The sequence below is a fragment of the Dromaius novaehollandiae genome, chromosome 3, assembly GCF_036370855.1.
Source record: "Dromaius novaehollandiae isolate bDroNov1 chromosome 3, bDroNov1.hap1, whole genome shotgun sequence".
NCBI classification, from domain to species: domain Eukaryota; kingdom Metazoa; phylum Chordata; class Aves; order Casuariiformes; family Dromaiidae; genus Dromaius; species Dromaius novaehollandiae.
Genome location: NC_088100.1, coordinates 34,981,939 through 35,001,404, shown reverse-complemented (window position 1 = coordinate 35,001,404; position 19,466 = coordinate 34,981,939). Strand labels below are relative to the sequence as shown.

The 19,466-nt window shown below is 38.0% G+C and overlaps 1 long non-coding RNA gene across 3 annotated transcripts in view; it reads left to right on the top strand.

Moving 5' to 3' along the window:
• Window positions 1-436: 436 nt before the first annotated feature.
• The window catches only part of LOC135327835 (uncharacterized), a 109,204-nt gene continuing 90,174 nt past the window's right edge, over window positions 437-19,466 (top strand). For all 3 annotated transcript variants that reach the window (XR_010388244.1, XR_010388243.1, XR_010388242.1), the window contains exons 1-3: window positions 437-640; window positions 14,404-14,491; window positions 18,207-18,363. This is a non-coding gene — a long non-coding RNA (uncharacterized LOC135327835). The remainder of the gene's footprint in view (window positions 641-14,403; window positions 14,492-18,206; window positions 18,364-19,466) is intronic.

Genomic DNA, 19,466 nt, shown 5'->3' with positions numbered 1-19,466 from the left:
TGGAGTTTCCTCATTCATTTTCCCTCTGGGAGAAATGGGCTTGCAGAGCAGTTCCCAGAGCCTTCACCAAGACGCTGCAGATTCATGGGATTTGCACAGTCCCTCGGGTGGCTAGAAGCACGTGAAATCACTTCCCATTCTTACAGCTAACTCCACCTGACTAAAGAAGAGCACAAGTATCAGAAGGCTACCTTATTTTTATGGAAAATTATATCTATTCATTATAAATATATCTACCCCCTTTTCAAGTTGATTCTCCATATCCTTTGGGCAATCAGGGCATGGGGAAACTGTTGCATGGCAAGAGGCCTTTTCTAGGTTAAAGAACTATTGACCACTGATGTAGAAGAATCCTTGCATAAAAGTGAGTGTGAAATATTAAGCCCATAATTCTTATGTCACTTGCCCCCCTCTTTGATATCAGTGTAGCTTTTGCTTCAAAAACGTCCTAAGAGTTCACTGTGTTATGGACTGTAAACATTCAAGTCTAGTACAGAAAAGTTGTTTCTATTTTCTAGTGACATTAATTAGCACAAATATTTTCTTTTCAGCAAATTTTGCATTCCCGTGGAGATAGAGAGCAATACGCCTAAACACTGAAGGAGGAATTTGCCAGTATGCTGAATTACAAGTGCATGAGGTATGCCTCTTGAATATAGTCATTGGAGCATTAGGTCAATTACTGCCCAATTTCTTCTGGCTAGAAAATTGATTCTACACCTACAGAAGAAGATCCTTTTGGTAACATCACGACTATGCAATAACTAGCTTTCTGATTCTTTTCCTACTTTTGTGCTATATTGTCCGAATGCTTATGTCTGTGTCAAACATATACTATCTATTGCACCAGTTCAATTCTTCTTCTACAGTTTATTCAAAGGAAAGAGAGAGAAAAAGACAGAAAAAGGAGCATTTTTTTTTATTGTGGGATCTAAATAATAAGTAACTGACATAAGGTCTTTTTGATGCTTTTGGATCATGTTATGATTTCACACTATATGAGGAATCTCTATATGACAACTGAAAAAGGAATAATGTGAAAGGATACCCTCATGAAGAGGAAAGACATTTTTTTCTGTATTGTTCTAAAATAGTGTAGTGGATTAGGACTGAATGCATATTAAATTCAGGATAAGTCTGTGCAATATAATAACAGCTGGTCAATCAGCTTTAAACTGATCAAAAATTCTTTGTGGATTTATTAGGATCAAAGTTATTGATTACCTGGTATCTGATGCTGGATCTACTGAAAGCTGTAGATGTTTTGTAATTTTTAAAATGAGATTGCTAGCTTCTTCTGGCTCTCTTGAGGGATATGTTTATCATCTTTAAAATTAATCTCTTTAATGACAATTTCAAATTTTAGCGGTATGTAAAATACAAAGAGGAAATATAAATACTTAATAGCCTTATATCGCTCTGCAGATCACATGCAATTTTATGACTTAGTTGGCAACTACACTCTTGTAATGAAATTCAAGACTGAAAGACAATTAGCAATTAAGAGACTTTTACATGTTTTGTGTTACATCATTGAACAAGAAAAAGCAGTTAAATTCAGGGGACATTCTCATAAATGTTCTTATTGTCCTGAAGCAAGGAAAATTTTGATACTGCCATGAAACACTGGACTAAATTAGCAAAGTTTGTGAATTTGGAGAGAATCTGTGTTAATGTAACTACAGTTTCTGCTGACCACCCTTTTTGCTTACACTGTGCCAGCTTAAACTTAGTTCATTTTACTTCATTGCCTTGTCAGGAACCCTTTGACTTTTGCCTGCTGACCAAATGCATGAGAGACTCTAAATGCGTCTAGAAGAATTTTACTTTGCTGTTATTCATGCCTTCCATTCCTTCCTATAGTGTTATACCGAACTGTGCTGCAATGAGAAATCCTTTATGGATTTATTTATTTTTTTAGAGCACATCTGCACAGACTTTTGCAAAATATTCTTGGAGTCCTCATCAGTAACTATATATCTCTGTACACTACTTCTGTTCCTATAACTCTCGTCCCTTCTCATACAGAAAATGCCAGAAGCTCTTTAGGAACTCTGAATAATCATGAACTTGTTTTTCACATATTGGAAGCTGGAGGTGCCTCCAAGTTTAAAGTGCTCTAGCGTAGGATTGAGGCAGTGGCTTGATTTATTATTTCAGAGGAATGGATGCCTAAATCATCTCTACCATTTGTTGTGACACTTTCAGTTTCCTGAAATTCTTCCAGCTCTTTGCTATGTAAATCCAAATATGTTTAGCTGGAAAGGTCTGATAAAACTGTTTCTAATAAGGCTGCAAGAAAAATGCTCATAAGAGTGCAAATTAACCTCTAGCACATACATGTTTCATCTATCACTTCACATTATATATTTATAGAAAGCTGGCTCTTAGACTGAGATTCTAACACAAAATTTTTTGCTGATGAAAATAGTCTGATATTTTAAATTTTCTACTTTATTATTTTTATCTCCACTCATTTAGGATCTTTGCACCACCTATCAGATAAGACTGTAGCAAGATGAGGGGGCTTTGAAGAACTTTATTATTTTTAGTTTACTGCATCTCAATCTGTTCTCTAGGTCAAAGTTTTCCTTAGTGTATATGACTCAGTATCAAGCCAAAAATTCTTTGTGAGTTTTCAGCAGCAGAGTGATGTCAGCCATTTGGCTTTTTGAGTGATTTTCAATGGATTCAAGCCATTGGTGGATATGGGAAACTTATTTGGAAAGATGTTACATTTCTCCGTAGACTATATCCAACTTTTTGAATTTCTAATGATTGATTGAGCATAGCCCATCAGATGGAATTTGTGATCGAGCAGATTAATGTTTTCTAGTCTCAGCAGAAGAGTGCTTATTTAGCTATGGTATATATTTGGCAGAGAGCTGCTTTTTCAAACATGTTGTTGAAAGGGATTCTTCAGATCTCCTTAACTGCCACCGCTAATCACTAACTCTGACTTCAGTGCTAAAAAAATTGGCACAAGTTTTAAGAGAAAGAATTCTATGCAATCAATTAGCTGAGTACCTATACTTGCAGCCACATTTAGTATACAGAAAAAAAACCCCACTAGAAACATGCTTTACTATTTTAATCACTTTTTAAAATAGTGTGGAGCTGCTAGTAACTGCATGAAACCACATGCTGTCTTCTGATTTCAAACATTAAATGTGTATCTAAATCTTTGCACAGCTGAAGCCTATAGAAGTAAAAATGAGAAGAATGCAGGATTAAACTGTAACTTTTTTTATAAATACATGAATTGCTTATTAAGATGGTTGTGAAAAACTATGCCCAGTTATGTCAGGGTCCAGGAAAGTAAGAATATTTAGATTTTTTTTTAATAGTGGGCTTTGGAGAAACAAACAGGAAGACAACACACTAGTTATATAAGGTATAGCCCAGCAAATACTCCAAAAGCAGTGACCTGAAGCTACCAAGGGGCAGATTCCAGGTGCCAGCCCAGACTATCCTCCTTTTTGATACAGCTAAGAATGTAGAGATTAAAAAAGAAAAAAGAAAAAAAAAAAGGATAGCTTTTCCTTTTGAGAGGAAGATGTTAACAGAGGCAGAGACTGCAGTGAGCCTATAAGTGTCTTGCTGTCCAGTGAAGAGGTAGCTGTGTTTAATGGAGTCTGTCTTAATTTGCAAGAGAATGAAAAGGTTTAGGTTACACTGAAGTGCATAGTATGCTTCATTTTAATAGATTTCTTCTGTTGTTCTATTCCTTTGGAAAAAATCAATTAGACAGTTTTGGAGATGCTGTTTTTCTTGTTAGTCCTTGGTCAGGGTACCTGGCCAGAAGTGCAAGAAAGGTTGGACCTGCTGTGTTAGCTTTTGAGGTGGAAGACAGGGCAGTGCAAGCCAGGATTACACTGAAGAGACACGTCTTCTGAGAAATGTCTTGAACAGGCAAAATAAAATCGTCAAAAGCACCACCTGTTTTTAACTTCCAGAAAGCCAAAACCACAAGCAATGAGCAAAATACAATTATAAAAAAGAGATGAAGCTGATGGTACTTTATAGTTTAAAAGTAGAATTTCAAAATTATGAGAATAAGATCAATATTTGCCTGAACTTGAGGTTAAAAGTTTGTAGTAACATTTCTATATCTCATTACATTTCATTTCCAATATTAATTCAAACTGACTTAGACCTGATTGAAAACAGCCTGAGGAACAATATTTGGGGCAGTTGTAAAAGTAAGCAAAAGCATATTGAGTTGGAATGAGGTGTTTAATGAGTTTCCACAGACATTCTCCTTTACTTAACTGTATACTATTTTTCTCTGTGTGCATGTAGGGTGAAGAATAAGTTAAAATTAAAATGTATAGAAGTCACAGCTGTCCTTCTTGTTTTCTGCTCATATTGTTAACTTCTGTATATACTTTAGCATTAGTCTTCTTTCATTCTGACATATGCAGCATCTTCACTTTAATATCCCTTCCATTTTCAGTCTGCTTATACTACAGAAAGAAAGACTTAGCTTTCTACTCAAGATACACATTTAGATTCAGCATAATACTTAGTCTCCTAATTCCAACTTTCCTGAGAGAACAAAGGAAATATCTTCTCCTTTAGGAAGATATAAGCATCATCTTCATAAATCACAACACATTTTAAATATAGTGTTCTCCAAGCCTTAGTGGACTTACTTTTTACAGAATCTTTTTCTCAATGGTTACTCAGAGTAGTTGAAAGCAAAAAATTCTTATCTTATTCGTTTTATTGGCATCCATTGTTCTATGGGATTTGCACTTTCCTATAAGATTACTTTATTACCAATAAGTATTAAGTGTTTTTCTCACTAATTTAATTAATAGCTGGAACAAATCCTTACTTCGTGCTGTCATACCTCCATGAACTTCAGTGAAGCTGTGACAATTTCCACAGCTGCGATCTGCCCCTTACATCTAGTGACTTTTCCCAGATGACAATCACTTTGCTTTTTCATCTTTCACAAGTTTTTTCCCTTTTATTAACCCTTCTTGTTAGAAGATTTGAAAAGCAACCAACAAATAATAAAAAGAAGGAATTACTCAACCAATGAATTATTTAATGTTAAAATGTATTGTATCTGAGTTGGGGGTCGGGGGGTCTGCCAGTATTCTCTGAAGAATAGAGTTCAGTATTATTAGGACTTCCTTTATTTTTGACCTTATTCTTTTACTGTTGTATTTAGGGAGAAAAATGTGGAAGGATACTGAGCCTTTGCCAATACTGCAGTGCAGGTCTGCTCTGCAGTGAGGCCCTGCAATCCTCATCTCTTATCTTTCAGACTGCCAGGCATAGTAGTGCATTACAGCCCTCTTGTTATGCGCCTGTGTTTCTTTCTAGCAGAAACTGGCATGTAGGGGGTGGATGCTGTTCACCCACACTGCATCTGGACATGCAGCCAGGGCTTGCCAAAATGCACACCCACACTTGGAAGCCAAGGAGCGTTCTCATTTGCTGAGTTTAGTCTTCCCTTGGGAATTATTCTCTACAGAGAAAAAGGACAATAGCCCTTTGATACGCAGAGGCAAGAGAAAGGTCATACTGAAGGCAAGGTTGGTGTCAGTTTGATCATGGAGGTTATTTGCAAGGGTGTTCATTTTTGCTTTCTCATCACAGCTTATATCTACCTCCGCATGTCTGTTAACCCATCTGTTTCATTCTGTTGAAGTACCAGCCTGTCAGGAACTCATTTTCTTTTACTCATTTGTTTTCTACCAAGTAATGTGTCCTGGTCCCTACTGCTTATGTTCTTCTCCTGAGTTTCCTGGTAAATCCACATCATATAGAATGTTATTAATGTAATGAATGCCATGTGACCACCCAGCAGTGCCCAACAACATGAACTCATCCAGCTAGCACGAAAATGAATGAAGTGGAATGAAACCCTTCCCAAGGAAAAACTGAATGGAGGGAAAGTTTTTTTTTTTTTTTTTTTTTTTTTTTTTTTTGCTGCAGGCAGTTGGCCTTTTCTTAAAGCTCAATTTCAAAGCCATTGAATTCTTTCTGATGTGCTCATTAGCTACACTTTAGCGGATAACGGTGCATTTATTTTGGCACAGAGATGTTCGGCAGAACGAGTCTTAAGGCTATCTGAAAGATTCACATAGTTTTAATGTCAGCGGAGGGAGTGCATGGTCTGAGCAAGCAAAAAGGAGAGAACACACACTCAAGAAATCAGCGCAGTTCTTTCCTCCTTTGAATTGCAGGTGAAAGGGGTGAAGCAGGGTCTGCAGGAAAACAAGTTTTCTTCTTATATTTATATTTTTTGCAGGGCAAGGTCTCATTGTTTATGAGGTTGCTAAGAATAGTCAAACTTTTAGCTTTTATAGTTGAAGGCATATGTTTTGTTAATAAAGGAGGACAGAGCAGTCAGTGAGTGGAAGATCTCAGATACCTCTTGTTTGCGTAGTGGTGTCACTTGGAGATACTTGATAGTCTTAGGTAACACGTCTTACACACGTTCTTGAAATAATTAACATGGCCCTACATCACATAATCCTGCTATAGAAACGTACATTTCCAAATAGTAGAAGCATTTTGAAGCAATGGTTGCATGCCTGCAATATTACAAAGACTTGTTAAGAGTGAGTATAAGAAATATTGGACACGAGAAACAAACCAGCCAAAAAATCTCTACAGCCCTTACTGTATTTGTGCAAAAGGAATATATTATTTTATGCTTAATAGGCCTGATCAAAAGTTCACTGAAGCTGATGGGAGTCTTTGCATTGATGTAAATGGAGTCTGGATCCAGCTTAACATCTTTTAAGCTTGAGCTGCAGTTATAACCAGCAAAGTAGTAACACTGTGTAGAAAGCTTTAGTCAACAGCTGGACTGCCATGCTAGCCTTCTGCTCCATTGCAACCTGTTACCTAAAGGTATTTGGTGAAAGCTGTGGAGGCTAATGGAGAGCTGAGAGTAAACATGACTGCCAGTGACACATGGTGGAGCAGGCTGAAAAAATTAAAGGCACTCTGTGTATATGAGTGTCCGTGTGTGTGTGTGAGCTAGCAAGAAGGAACGGAGCCATAGTGTAATTGAATGTTTGATGTAAGCTTTCACCGAATCAAAAGAATGTATCTGGCTTGACCTTTGAAGTCCAAGGTGAAGCCAAGAATTTAACTGAGCGCAGACCCCTGGAGAGACAGCCGCTCATGCAATGGTTCTATTAAAATATCATTGAACAGTCGTGGGGGTTCTGGCTGATTAAGCCTCTTCTTCTTTTCAATCTATGAAAGGCAAAACACTCCACACATCTTGCATGTAGCAGCTTAAAAGGTATGTTTAAAAGTTTCCAGTGAGTGTGCTGACTCAGCAGAACAACATGTTGTCCAAGCACCAGTAGTAAACTAAGAGCCATTTATATATGAAAATCCATGGTCAGATATTCACCTCCATCAAGTGTATACTAACCGGTGAGAATCCAGTAACAGGAAACACGAAATTTGTTCATTCGAGGTGCAATGTTGAAATTAGCCCGAGAGGCGAAGGAGAACTGCGAGTTGAATAGGTTGGGTCAGTAGTATCACTTTGGGAAAGGCTGTAAATTTCACTTAGTTTTATTGGCAGCTTTCCTAGATTTCACTGAAGTCTTTTACAAGATCTGACATATATGACATGCCATTGGCTAAAACAGAGCCAAACCAGAGCCTTTAAATTCAGGCACAAGTAAGGGTTTGTTTTACTTGGTAGAGGGTTCACACGCTGTTCCCCACCCGGAGCATTCAGACTTCTCCACGGAAGAACAAAAGGACCAAATCCTTTGCAATGTATGTATATCCTGAGGGTCTCTGTCTGAACATGGGCTGAGCACGGTTTGCTGCCCTCAGTATGCCCACCCCTCAGCTGCCTACCCATGCAGGGGAATCCCACTTTCTCTTTCTAAGGACCTGTGTGAAAGTGATTTGGATTGAGTGTCATTTTTTCTACTTCTGGAGAGAAGGTCACTTCATCACGATTGGAACCTTTTTTTTTGTGGAACAATATTAATTGCAATCAGTTAAACTTTCTCAGATTGGGGAGAATTTCTTGTCAGCAAAAGAGGTCAAACTGTGAAAAGTCAAGGGATAAGACAGCCGTTTCGGATCTGGGATGGCTACGGGCTCTGCTTTCAATCAAATCTCTCAAATTATTCTACCAGAAGAGAAGAATGTTAATTTTTGAACGTTAAACATGTGGATGAGAGGACTGTGGTCACAGCCTGGACTGTTCTCTCATGTCTGTCATCCTTTGCTCTAAGTTTAGAGACACTTCCAAGGTGATGAAAGTGTCACTGGAAAACAATCTTATTTTTCAAAATCTTATGAACATAATAATTTCCAGTAAATATACTTCTCTGTGTGATTTTAACCTTACAATCTAAGCAAACATGTTTTCTGCTTTCTAAGTGGCATCAATAGAGCAAGAAATATATGAAATGATTACTCTTTATGAAAAGTAATTTTAAAAAACTCTAGTGCAAAACATTGGCAGGTTGGCTGCAGTATGTACTGTAAAGAGAAAATGTTCAAACATTCCTGAAGGGCCAGGGTAGCAAATTTCCATTAAAACTAATGGAAATTTGGCATCCAGGCACTCTAGGTGTCTTCTGAAGGGTGTCTTCTCCCTCCTTCTATGTTTGTGGAATATGTGGAATTTTGTAACGTAAAGCGGTGTTTTAGAAGTCACATTCACTACACAAAATGGAAGTTTGTATTTCTGACTCAGTAGTCATTTCATCTAAAAGTAGCTGCTACCAAGGGAATACAAGTCACTGGAGGGTAATGTTCTGACTGAGCTATGGTTTTAAAAACAAGGTTGCTTAAACATAGTATAAACATGGAACAATCTGTTCAAGCTTTAAAACAGTTTCTGAAATTGTCACAAACTAGATTGCTGAGGAAAGCATCCTTTCTCCTCAAAATAATCACTGAAGGTGAGGGTGCACATTGGAAGAGAATGCCTTGCAGGAAGTGTAAATCTAAGGTGAGCTTTCAGTAGTTGCTGGAATTCACTATACAGTGAGGTGTTCCAGTCCTTTCTAAAAATGTAGCAAAAGGTCTGAAGGATCTGTGCGCAATCCTGTGCACGTGGAAAAAAGGCAGACATCTCACATTCGAAAAACAAAATTAGAATGAGCATCCATTTTCTCTCTGGCCAAGCAAAACATTTGGTTCCTTAAGAATTCCAGGGTAGTTTGGAAAAGAAATTAAAGCAAAAGAATGACTAGCTCCCAAACCTGCCCTGGGATCCACTGACAGCTGTCAGTGGGCTGATCACAGACACAAAATATTTGTATCCTGTTGTAGCCTTAGTTTCCCAGTAAGTGAAGCTGCATGGCCCTCAAGATCATCTCCATGTGGTCTCTTTGAAAACTGGAATAATATCAGTCCAACTTAAACAAGGTTTCCACGCAATAATAAAATACTAACTCCCCGTGATTGTTTGCAAATAAGCAGCCTTTGAGGCCTCGTGAACTACTGAGTCAGAGTTGTTTTGTCTGGAATGACATTTCAAGAACAGCAAGCCTCTTTATTTATTGGATCTGAAAATTTGGAAATATCATTTGTTGCAAGCATTTGTAACAGATGGTTGTTAAGCGGTTGCATCCTAACAAAGAGAAAAGGGGCTGACCTGAGCACAGCCTCTCTATGAAGCATTGTGTAAATCAGCTATTCTTTACATTTTATAAATCTTTCCTAAAACACAGGAAAACATATTCAGAGAAAATTTTTAATATTTTCTTCCCTGTCTACACACCTGTTTACAAATCTAGTTTGTTTTATTCAACTGATTTCTTATGGATTCTCCCTTTTTTCTTTCTCCTTTAAAGCGGATTCCTTTTTATCTTTTGTCTGTTTCTGACTGCCTATTGTCCCTATTGTATGTTACGAGAACTCCATAAAGCCTTACTGACTGTGACAGCACTACCCTGTTGCAAGACTCTGTCCCCACTTATGATTTTACATTCCTCTTTCCAACAGATAATTGCCTGCCATATCTTCCAGCAAATGCCTCTTTAAAGCTAACTTCTGTCATGAAACTTCCTTGTGATGATCTCTTTAGCAATGTGATTCTCACCTCAGTGCATCAGACTGCTCAGCTGCGTTAGTACAGAAACTCCTTATGGATAGCATTTTCTCAGGACCAAGAATATCAGGTCAAAATAAAGATCCACTGCTCTCTTATATTCCACCTCTGACAGTGAGTTGTACTAAGTGTATCAGAAGAAAACACAGGAAACCTGAAGTAGACAATTATGGAACAGTCTGCCACAGAGAATATTTTTCTTTAACTTACCTCAAAGAGTGACATGTGCTAGAAGCACTTGTATTTCTACCCTAATCATTTTCTTTATCCTGCCTGATGCAGAACAAAAGAACAGAGGTGACTGTCATCCAAATAAATATTGAATTTCTTTTGATTCTTACTAAGCTTGGCCTTTATGAGAGCTCTTCAGACAGGACTTTTCCTTGCCTTATAATTTTCCAATGACCTTCGTTATTGGTTCCTGACTCTCTTTCGAGTAGATTCTATTAGAAAAGTGAAGTAAGCAAAGATGAATGCAAACTCAAGGAGAGAAAGTGCACTGAAAGTGCCACAGGTGAGAATCATCACTGCACTGTACATGTTCTGCAATGTAGTGAGGCTGCTCAGGCATTCAGAGAGGTTTTGATGGTTCAGTTGCTGAGCCAAGCATACGTAGTGTCTCCAGGTAGAGCAATGGGTTAAACCTGAAATAGGGCTCCTCCTAAAAGCATTTCAGAAAGTCAGACTCTTATTCTCTGAAAATCAAAGGAAAGGAATGGAGCATTTTCTACTATCCACTCTGTCTAATGAGCGTCATCTGTGAAGTTGTGCTTCTCCCAGCTAGATTACTGGCATTCAGAACCAACTTCATAAAGTGGAACTACACACTTAAGTTGCATAACTGTCTCGGATGCTGACAGACAGTCACCAAGAAGTAAAGGGAAATAACCAAAGCCTTTTATATTTATCTGACAATCACCAATTAATATTTTACAGTGTAGAAGTTATATAATTACTAATGGGAAATTACCTGGGAAATTAAAAAAAAAAAGAAAATAAAGACATATAATAATCTCACTAGCTGAGAATACTCAGCTCTTCATGAATGTAGGACATCAGCCAGTTGGCTGATCCAGTAAAAGTTCTGTCTTTTTGCAGGTTTATTTGTTGTATTTCGTAAATTTATCTCTTCGTAAAACTCTAACTACAGAAAAAATATTTCCTATATTTTCATGCTAACAGGGACCTTCCTAAACGTACCAGCTTAATTAGTGTCAGTTCTCTATAAAAAACAATCTATGTCATTTAGCAATAAGCAGATGTACGATTGTAAACTGAACAGGTATTAGGATGTTTCTTTTGCTGTATGCATCATGGGGACCATAGAACACCTATATACCTTTAGCTAACACAACAGATCAGTCTGACTGAATGCTTTAGAGCTGTTGGTCCTTGCAGTGGTTAATCAGGCCTCGTTTCTTTACAAAGGAATGACAGACAAAGCTGATTTCTGGTAAGAAATTACCATATTGTGCACATGTTTTTTTTTACCTACTTTCATACTTATAGGAAGTACCTAGTTAAATATGCCTCTTTTGGGTCCTTTTTCTTACAAATGTACACCCAAACTAATATGTGATTCCCATTTTATAGTCTTTTTTTTTTCTTCAGTGTTATCATCTCAGAACTAGTAGGGATGGATAAACAGGACGTATTCCCAAAGGCTAATTTTAAACACAGAAACCAGACTAAATTAAGCTCCTGTCCTGAGCTTTTTTCTCCAAAGGAGACTCCCTGTCTCCTTCTCTCTCTGTCTCTGTCTTTTTCTCTCTTTTGTGCTGCTGCTCAGAGGTACCTCGACAGGCTTGAGAAATGGGCAAAGAGGAAGCCTATGAAGTTCAACAAAGGGAAGTACAGAGTCCTGCCCCTAGGGAGGAATGACCCCAGACACCAGCACAGCTCGGGGACAACCAGCTGGAGAGCAGCTTTGCAGAGAAGGACCCGGGGTCCTGGTGGACAAGAAGATGAACATAAACCCGCAGTGCACCTTCATGGCCAAGAAGGCCAATGGTCTTGCTGGGCTGCATTAGGCAGAGCATTGCCAGCAGGTCAAGGTGATCCTTCCCCTCTACTCAGCGCTGGTGAGCCACATCTGGAGTGCTGGGTCCAGTTCTGAGCTCCCTAGCACAAGAGAGATATGGACATAGTGGAGGGAGTCCAGTGAAGGGCCACAAAGATGGTTAAGGGACTGGAGTGTCTGACACAGGAGGAGAGGCTGAGAGAGCTGGGACTATTTAGCCTGGAGAAGAGACAGCTCAGGTGGGATCTTGTCAATGTATATAAATACCTCATGGAAGGGTATCAAGACAATGGGGCCAGACTGTTTTAGGTAGTGGCTAGTGACAGGATGAGAACCAATGGGCACAAATTGAGATGGAGGAAATTCTGCTTGAACGTGTCTTCACTATGAGGATACTCAAATGCTGGGACAGGTTGCTCAGAGAGGTAGTGGAGTCTCCACCCTCTGGGTTATTCAAAACCTGACCGTCCTGAGCAACCTGCTCTAGGTGACCCTGCTTGAGCAGTGGGGTTGGACCAGATGGTTTCCAGAGGTTCTTTCCAGGTATTCTGCGATTTGTGAAAAGATTTTAATGTGTTTGAGAAGGAGGAGGGCCACATGAAAATGCTGCTTTCTGGCAGTCTGAAGAATCTAATGACAAAGTAGTCTTGCAAGAATTCCTGCAAGTGGTGCCACAGACATGTAAATGATTGTGCCTCTTCTGGAATTTTTCTCCATTTTTTCCCCAAAGTTCTAATAAAACTATGTACATAATGTAAATATTAACAGTCGAGGGAGCAGTTTCTTAAATACGTCTGTCCACTTTGCTTCCAAACTAGGAGATAAGCCATCCAAATATGTTCTGAAATTGGGGCAATACTATACTGGTCATCTAGGGATAAATAAGATTAAAAACTTTATTACAAAAATTTGTGTTGAGAATTTCTAAAGATTTACTGGAAAACATACAGAGTCAATAACATTTTTCTTTGAAAAAATGGCTGTGTTGTAAAACTTCAAAGATTGGGGCATAAATCCTGAGCATGCTGTATAATACTGTTTACATGGTGAGCAGTAAAACCATACCTAAAGTCTGCAGAGTAAATATGTTCAGCTGGATTTGTGAAAAATGTTAGGTGACTATAGATTTTAATGTAATTCTTCTGCATATCTATGGAGAAAACATGCAAATGTTAAATGACAGAATATAAACAAAGAATGATAGTAAATGTCAGACTTTTGCTTCTGAGATAGTTATTCTTTGTTTTCATAAGCAAAATATCACAACATAGCTTGTCTAGTAACTAAATTGTAATGACTATTCTGGTAAATGTCATCTAAACAATTTAAATATTTAATATTATATTCCACATACATACTGTTGGAGTGGCATACTAATAAATAACAACAATGACTCAAGTTTACAGCTCACCCAAATCTAATAAAAGACTCAAAATAAATTGAGATCAAAATATTCAAGCTGTGATTCAGTGAGACCCTTTAAATAAACACATGGGAAAACTATTAGAAACAGGGAGAACTTGGTTTGATAAAACATGACATTCCGCTTATGGAAAAAAATGTTTTGCTTTATTGCCTAACACAGGAAGCTTTCTGCTACTAGTTAATACCAAAGCACATTCAAAGAACAAAACGTCAAAACATTACTGTTTTTCCCTATTTGAACTATTTAAATACACAGACCCAAGAGATCTCATGGGTGACAGCAGTGACTTAGGGAAGAAATATGCCATTTTCAGTTACCATACTTGGAATCAGACATGAAAAAATGACTGTAGCAATAAAATTTGACTACAAAATAATAATAGAATAGAATAGAATAGAACGCAGTGAATTTTATTTGAATGCATTCATTATATAAGGATGGCAATTTATGGAGGTAAAAAAGATGAGTAATATACTCACATTAAAAAATAAGAAGTGTCTTGGAGGAATTTGAATACAGTCATTCTAATTCCCAGGTTCTTCCCTGTATCCGTAGATAATACTCCCTGGGTTAGACACAGTAGGTGGGTAGTATGTGGGTAGGAACCATGTTACCTACTTTTAATCCTGTAAAAGATAGTAGTTGTCTGCTCTATTCCATTCCCCCTAGATTGATATTTAATAGGGTTTTGCAGATTTCTAGAATGAACTTTTATCAATACTATTTGAGTTGTAGTATATGGAATGATTGCAGTAATGCAAATGGCTTATAGTCAAAAAAGTTACCTACAAGTTATACATGTGTTTATATTTACTGTACAAATCAGCAAAAGAAAGAGTTGCATGTGAGCATTTAGAAAAATCTTTTTTTTCTTTCTTTTTCCTTCTGTAGGGGGGAATAATACCACTCAAAACCTGTTTGTTGCCCAGTGAAGAATGTCAGAAACCTGGTGTCATCTAAGCATCAGCTGTTTCTGAAGGTGAGCAGTGGTCATGGTATTGAAAAGAGGGGGCAGGGGTTATGGTGAGAAGCTGGCAGGGATGAATCTACTCTTGCCTTCCCCTCAAGGCTGTGTGAACTCGGGCTAAATGTCTTCAGAGAAGGCAGCACTTCAGATGCTTTTTCAGAGAAGGCGGCACTGCTGTCACAGCTGAGGATACCTGGCATGACTTACAAAAGAAGAAACAGCAGCAGGAAGCAGAGCAGATAAGGACCAAGGTTTTAACAGATGATTTGGGAATTGGCAGTGATTTTAACAGCTCACTCAACTGACCAGGTCTGAACCTTTCCTAATACTGCCCTGCAGAGAACAATAAAACTCGGAGTAAGCAAGGTCGAAAGCAAGGAGCATAATCCTGTAAGAAGTAAAACAAACCATCATGTGACATTGAGCTGGCAACTGCTTAGAAATTACTGCTTAGATGGGATCATAAACTTTCTGGGAATGTTTCCATGTAACTAGAAATTTGTGACATAGTCAGTGGATTATCACTGATCAGAAATTCTTGGATTTAGCTGGAAAAGAAAATAAACTTAAAATTTTACAGCTGTGCCATCAACATTTCTGTACTTTTAAAAGATACTAACAAAGCACTGTTTTATTGTGCAAGGTATAAAGAGAGGAAAGTTAAGTTAGAAAGCTACTGAGAAAAGGAAAGTTGCTACTTCTGACACTGAGTTTCAACATAGTCAGAAAAAAAAACCCAGAAATGTGACATTTTATTGTTTTTTCCATATAAAGTACTTCTAATTTTTCGATAAAAATCAGCGTTCAGTAGTTAGCAGCTGCTGAGCCAATAGAGAGCAGCAGTCGCTGGAGCAGACTAACGTGTGCATGTTTCTGCCTCTTAACATCAGGAGGCTTACTGACTGAGAATCGTTATGACTAATGATTTATAAACAGAAAGAATATGGGCATAATTCTTTTGGTCTTGGACTCAGTCAGAAACAATTTTGTTTTGTCCTGCAAATAAAGAATGAAGTATCATTTAAAGGTATTTTTAAAGAGCACATTTTTTTAATTAAAGTGATTGCAGTAACCACATTATTTTCAGCTATTCCAGTAAGGCAATATACACACAATTCTATAGGAATGAGAACAAATTTTTTATTGAAAAGGTTACTTATTCTTTTCTGTACGTTAAAATGCTGTTAGAGAGGGAACAGAAGACACTGATACTCTCTCCATCTTGATGAATGAAATGATAGAGAAAGACAGAAGCCAGTGATCACATAAAGATGCCAAAATAGAGTTTAATTCAAAGGAATTTAAAGTATTGTACAATTAAATAAGAAATAGAAAAAGGCTGGTATGCTTCTGCAAGAGGACTGGATTTCTCTGCAAATACATATGCTTAGTTGGGATAGAGCAACATAAAACTGAATTTAAATTCTTCTAGAAAGGCCATAGATGTGCCTCATGGCTGTCATGTTTCTTCAGCCAAGAGCCTAGCTGTTTTTCCAGTATAAGATATGCATATGTTGCCAAAGGTAATTCCTTTCTCATGGAAAAGAGAATGTACAAAAAATTTAAATACTTAATTTGACTCTTGCAAAGAATACAATTTCATAGAATGTAACATTTCCTCTCACTTCTTCCTTTTCATGTGAAAATTTGAATCCTATGTGGTTAAGTTACCCACGCTTCAACAGCCTCCAATGGGGCAGAAGGTATGCTATGTACCAGACAGCTCAGGGTAACAGTAAACGACTACCTGGAGATACTCAAATCTATGGTATTCCTGTACTATAAGAACCGAGAAGCATAAATACACAGGTAAAGATTTTATGAAAATAATACATGAGTTGAAGTACGTTCAGGAATTTTTTGCCAAGTAATTTTGAAAAGGAACCAAAAAGAAAAAAAAGGAGAGAGAGAGGATGACGCTTTCAAGACAAAAAAAAAAAAAAACAAAAAAACACCATCCATTTGAGCTTCCAAAGAAGAGAAATATTAGTCGAATCAAATTATTTGCAATAAGTAGCTGACCAGGCTTACTTTTTGTCAGGCAACGCTAAAGTCACAGTCAGGCAACTCAAAACTTTCTGAAGTAATTAGATGATTACTACTACTTTCTGCCTGCTGCCACAGGCTTTTAAAAATTGTGCTATATTTAAAGTGTATATCTAAACTTGAGATCACTGTAAAAACATTGTCAATTATGTCTTTACTCATGAAGCTAGAATAATGCAAAATTTAAATAAGAATATTTATAAACAATTACGAAGTGCTACAATTTAAAAAGAAAAAAATTAGTGTAGATCTTTCTGAACTTTTCTGAACCTTTCACCTTCGACCCCATTAGGTACAACTTGGTTGCACCCCACCTAAGCTTCCATTTCAGTGTAAGGTGAAGCCTTTAATGCAGGCTTCTCAGCAGAACTGATTGATGATATTTCCAAATTCTCACTGAGATCAACACACAGACCTACATAGAGATATTTGAGACTCAGTATATCCTCTCCTCTTACACCTTTACCTCTCTTTAGTGTAACTGCCTCTGTCTGTAACACCTGTCATTAACCCTCCCCCTTTTGCCCGCAGCCTATATTCCCAGGAGCCAAGGCACCCATCGGGCCTGGCAGTGTAACTTGGGCTTGGGCTGCTGAATAAACTGCTCAGTCATGAGAAAGAGCTGTGAAAGGGCCTGTAGAAAGATAAGAAAGGTCAAATCACAAACAGAGATGAGATATTGCTGAGATGGGGATCATTAGTAACTCAAGGGTTCAAAGGAAAAATAACATGTAAAGGTATAAAATCCTAGTGGAAAAACTGAGGCTGTGGAGGCTGGCTGGGAAGCTTTGGGTCAAGTTGTTGGAGTCACCAATGTGACCAGCGGGTGGATGGTGGCAGCTCAGCAGCACTGAGGACTCATGCCCGGAGCTGCAAGGGCCATCCCTGCCCCTCCTGCCAACCAGCAAACACTTCGGTCTTTGTGCTGATCAGGGTGGTGAGCACATGGGTGCTTGGTCTAAAAGCTCAGTAAATCCTAGATAGCTTTTGTGTGTGATAACCAATAAATAATCTCTTTATACTTTTAAGTTTCAAACATCCTGCTTGCAGGGTCTCTGCATCCAGCAAAAGATGACCCAACTGACACAAAAACGGGGAGATAACATTAGCTTTTTCCATCTGCTGCTGTTTCCCCTTTACTTTCCCGCCATGAAGTTGCTACCTCTTTTCCCAGATAACAGCAGCAGCAACAGAAACTTGAAGCTGCTTGTCCACTTTTAGTGTCCGTTTTTGCAGTCCATGGCAGTGACACTACAGAAATATAAATTGGGAACTATTTGTTAGTGCTGTCTTCTATGAGCTTCTGTCTGAGCATTGCTGGTCCCAGACATTAAACACCATTTTAGCTGATGTATAGAAGCGTCATCCTTAGTCAGACAGCTGTTTTCCTGAAGCTGAAACCAAATGTTCTTCTGTAGTTGTATATACATATGATCTAATCCCAATGTTCTAACAACTATAGCTTTTGTATAAAATCTGTATAGATTTCAGATCAAGAATAGTGACGCAACCTAAGTGTCATTGATATCAGACCTTCATTTCCCTTTTAATGGCTCTGGTTGGGAATGAGGTACAGAACAGTGAGAAAGATTTGTTCATTCCTTCAGGAGCTGAACTTAGAGTAATTCATTCAGGATATAATTCAGGATACTTTCTCTTAACAAAGCGCTTTTGTTTTAAGGTTACCTGCAGCTTCAGGATAGCTTTATGTCACCAAAATAAAACCTGGACCTGTTGCAGAAGTGGATTTGACATCTTGCAGAACTTTTAGAACTTCTGGCCTGAATGTTATGAGGAATGGAAAGAGTCATGGATGAAGAATATAAATGTCACTTGAGGTGAGTGTGATAATTGGTTGTGGATCAGGGCAAACCTTTTTGAAGAGTGGAGTTAAAATTCTACAGCAGGCATTGATTTGTGGTCATTATAGCAGAAAGTAAAGTGATGCTCTTGACCTATACTACCTACCCTATGGCATAAAATAATTAGAATTTATTATAACCTTATTTGTTCTCTGTTGCTGAAGTTCTCCACAGGCATTCAAGCTTGCTTTCATGTGGCTTCAAGCTCCGTGGGTTTTTAAGAGGCATTGTGATCTGTGGCAGAAACTGTGATGGAAAAGGCATTTTGTTACCATTATATCAAATACACTGGAGATATTCGAGCCTTTAGCACCCTTTCCCAAGCTTTCTGGTTTCATGAGCCATTTTCCTGGCATCTCAGAATGGCTAAATTCTGATTTTGCAAAAGGAAAGGATGGGATTTTTTTTCCATTCTGTAATCTACTCTGAAACAAAGGGGCTTTTATGCATGTAAATTTGTTCCTCAGTGGGAATACAATCTAAGCAGATGTTTCTCTATAATGGTGATGCAGGGAGGAAGTATTTATTTTGTCTTCATCTGTTTGCCTTTCATTAGGCTGTGCTATCAGCTGTAGGAGTATTATTTTTGGTTTGCAGTTGCAGGTAATTGCTCAATAAAAAGGATCAGTTAAGAACAACAATTTGTTGCAATTAGAACTCAAAATTCATTGTCCTTACTCTGAGTGCTGTATGTGGGATTCAGCTGACCAAAAGTAGATGTTTACATTTTCAGTATCAACATCTGAAATAGTTGTCTGCATCCCCTGTATGGTTAATGGAGGGAAATATAGCATTAGGGTGAGATGTAATTCATTCCATCCTAATGCAGATGTCTACATTAAGATTTGCTCTCTGCAGGTGTCTGTTTCTCTCCATCAATTGTGAAAGGAGCCAAGATAGTCGATCCTATATGTATATATGTATATGTAGACATCTGCCTTCCGGTTAGACTGATATGTACCTAAATTCTTCTTGTCATTTGACCCTGCACACAACTTCACTGCTCAGAATCGCAGGATGGTTGAGGTTGGGAGGCATCTCTTGAGACTGTCTGGTCCAACCGCCTTCTCAAGCAGGGT